The sequence below is a fragment of the Choloepus didactylus genome, chromosome 6 (assembly GCF_015220235.1).
Source record: "Choloepus didactylus isolate mChoDid1 chromosome 6, mChoDid1.pri, whole genome shotgun sequence".
Lineage (NCBI taxonomy): Eukaryota > Metazoa > Chordata > Mammalia > Pilosa > Megalonychidae > Choloepus > Choloepus didactylus.
The window spans coordinates 22302588-22305274 of NC_051312.1; the positions used below are offsets into that span (position 1 = coordinate 22302588).

A 2687-nucleotide genomic window follows, 5' to 3' on the forward strand; every position below is an offset into this window, starting at 1 on the left:
AATTAGATAATGTGTTTTTATTATCTCTGGATCTACTATAGATTTTCCTTGTCATGTTTTCCATCAGCTGTCACAAGTTTTTAGGCTCTCCAATCAAGCATCCTAAACATCTTTCCTTCGTCCCCTTCTTTCTATTCTCCACTATATATTAATTCACTTTTTATAACCACTCCTATTTTTTTTAAGTGGCTATTATCTGTGTGTTTAGAAAATGGCCCAGCAGAATCATCATTTAGGGAAATGAGTATCACAGGAAGAAGAAAATTCATTTAAGTGCTAACAAATCAAAATTATCAAGTCTCTTTCAAACATGTTTTGTAAAGCATATATAAAAATAAAAGATTATTAGCATAGAAGTGACTGATAACAGGAGGACAAAAAAAATACTCCTTGGACTTGACAGGAGACATGGATAGCTCCTTGTCATAAATTTTGCTTGCATGGTTGAATTAGTCTCAGAAAATATGATGAAAACATGGTTAAGAAAATCCCTATCCTTAAAAAGAACTGACAGAAGCAAACACATAATATACTGACGTAGAGTGTACTAAGTATTCCCGTAAATGGAAGGATGACTTTCTATGGAAACATATAAGGAAGCATCAATCACAATAAGGAATATTGAGGAGGAAGTGACATTTAAACTGAGTCTAAAATATGGGAAATAATTTGAATGAGTAGAAGAAGAAAATCAATTTTTCTGTGCTTTATATTTTATCTTTGTTCAAAAGCCAAAAAGAATGTAATTATACCTATTAGAAATAACATGAAGTGACATCTGCCTTTCTTATAATTTATTAAAACTATAGTCTATATTTGATATTAAATACAAAGTTTGCATATATTTTTAAAGACCCTAGAGAAGGCATTGTTTACCTCTTTGTTCCTTAAACTATAAATCAGGGGGTTAATCATAGGGATAATTAAAGTATAAAATACAGAGGTCATTTTGTCAATGTCAGAAGAATGACCAGATACAGGCTGCACATACATAAATAGGAGAGTCCCATAGAACATAACCACCACCGTCAGATGAGAACCACATGTAGAGGAAGCTTTTTTCCTCCCTTCAGGAGAATGCATTTGAAGTATGGCTCTCAGGATCAGCATACAGGACACTAGGATTACTAGGAGGGAGGTAATCAAATTAAATGCTGAAAATACTGTGACCAACAATTCTACTTCTCTTGCTTTTGAACATAGCATGGGTAACAAAGGTATATCATCACAGTAAAAATGACTGATGACCTTAGAACCACAAAAGGTCAATGTAAAAATCTTAATGGTGATCAACAAAGACTGAAAAGTGCTGTAGAAGTAGGGGATACTTACAAGCACATGACAAACCCTCTGGGACATGATAACTCTGTAGAGCAGAGGGTTACAAATGGCCACATAGCAGTCATAGGCCATGGCTGGTAACATGAAAAGTTCACTGATAATGAACATAATGAAGAAAGCCATCTGAGTGGCACAGGCATAACAGAAAATGGTATTTCAGTCCACAACAAATTTGTCAGCATCTTGGGACAAATGAGAGTACAGTTGCCAAGATCTATGAAAGCCAGGTGTCTGATAAAGAAGTACATAGGTGTGTGGAGGTGGGAGTCCACCTTGGTCAGGATGATCATGCCCAAGTTGCCCACCACTGTGACCGTGTAAATGAGTAGGAAGACCCCAAAAAGGGACCCTGCAGCTCAAGGCACCTGATAACTCCCAGTAGAATAAATTCAGGCAGGAGTGTCAGGTTCTGTCGGCCCATTGTATCCAGTTATTCTTCTGGAAAGAAATAGAAGCATCATTATTAGTTTTCATGTAACATTATCTAAGCATAGTATTTGTAGACATAATGAAGACTATTTCTTCATGGTGTGTTTTAGAAAAATAAATTGAAGCTAAAATTATGGTATAATCTCTTACTTCTCAAAGGAAAGGTATCCATATGAAACCCATTATGCAGTGAAATAACAGATTAAATATAGTCAGCAATATTTGGAGCATCCATATTGGTAACAAAATCATGTAGCTGTTAACATAGACATAATAGACTCTATTTTTCTACATAAAGGTATCCCAAATTTTTTAATACATTTCAATTTTTAGCTATGATTTCTCATGGAATTTTGATATTTTTAAAGGGAGAGGTAGAGTTAACAGGAAGACAATGAAACTTAGGTTTAGTGTTTCATTTTCAAAGTCATCTTCCAAGACCCTGGGTGCTGCCAAGCAAAGCACTCACATAGTGATATATCTTTGTAAGCATTGTAAAATTAAGTTTCTCAGGATCATCTCATTGCATCAAAGTCATGATATATTCAGGTCACTTTTCCTTTCCATTCCACTTTCCACTCCATTGCACCTCACCTAACATCAGGTTACATTCAGATATCCACTGGGATTTCTAAAAGCCCTTTAAACAGGGAAGTGAGTTGACTAACATTTTATTTGTGGTGTAGTGGGTACACTAAAGGTTCAAAATCAGTGACATGTGTTATTAAATAATGGTTTCTGTTCTGATGCCAAATGTTTTCTAACAACACTCCTCCCAACCAGTATGCTTTGTCTGCAATTGAATTAACAAAAGTATTTTATTGATGGATTTTATAGATTACATGACAATGAGCAAATTGCTTATAACTAAAATTTGTTTTTTTAATTTTCCATTGCAAATAAATATTTACATTTAT

The 2687-nt window shown here is 34.5% G+C and overlaps 1 pseudogene; it reads right to left on the reverse strand.

The window, feature by feature from the left end:
• Positions 1-822: 822 nt before the first annotated feature.
• LOC119536683 lies at positions 823-1762 on the reverse strand (annotated as a pseudogene).
• Positions 1763-2687: the final 925 nt, after the last annotated feature.